This window comes from Penaeus monodon, chromosome 29, assembly GCF_015228065.2.
Source record: "Penaeus monodon isolate SGIC_2016 chromosome 29, NSTDA_Pmon_1, whole genome shotgun sequence".
Classification (NCBI taxonomy): Eukaryota; Metazoa; Arthropoda; class Malacostraca; order Decapoda; family Penaeidae; genus Penaeus; species Penaeus monodon.
In genome coordinates, this window is record NC_051414.1 from 29,745,372 (window position 1) to 29,745,851 (window position 480).

The 480-nt window shown below is 44.4% G+C and overlaps 1 long non-coding RNA gene across 2 annotated transcripts in view; it reads right to left on the bottom strand.

The window, feature by feature from the left end:
* Positions 1-374, bottom strand: part of LOC119592128 — a 3,346-nt gene extending 2,972 nt beyond the window's left edge. Inside the window, exon 1 of one of the 2 annotated variants that reach the window (XR_005230405.1) lies at positions 52-374. This is a non-coding gene — a long non-coding RNA (uncharacterized LOC119592128). The remainder of the gene's footprint in view (positions 1-51) is intronic. The other variant, XR_005230404.1, reaches the window with a different exon arrangement.
* Between the last annotated feature and the right edge of the window lie 106 nt (positions 375-480).

Consider the following 480-nt stretch of genomic DNA (forward strand, 5'->3'; position numbering starts at 1 on the left):
GCCTATGCTTAGAGTCAATATAATATCCGAACCCGAGACGATTTTTCTTACCAGAACAGGCGTGGGCAGAAGACCTCTTCGCTCGACGCTCTCTTCGGGAAGTCTGTGGCGTCGTTCAGGTCCCGTACTCGCCTTGGTGGGTAAGGTTGAACATGCCGTCGTTCGTGATCTTCATTTTTTTTCAAACATGAAAAGTTGTTCTCTCAGTATGAAGGAACGTTTGAGCGATTGGATCATCATACATAGCTCCTCGAATAGAAGGAAGGGACACGTCAAGTTTATCAAGTTTACGCATGACAAGTTCTCTTTAGATAAACTTAAAATTGTTTATGATTGTCGTCTGGGTGGCGCCGGTATCAAGGAAGTCTCCAACCGAGCGACAGGTGTGAGGAGGATGTTGTTACGAAAGGAGCTTTACTGAACATGTGTTTCGCAATAAACCAAATTATGGCTTTACCAAACATACAGATAAGGAGACTG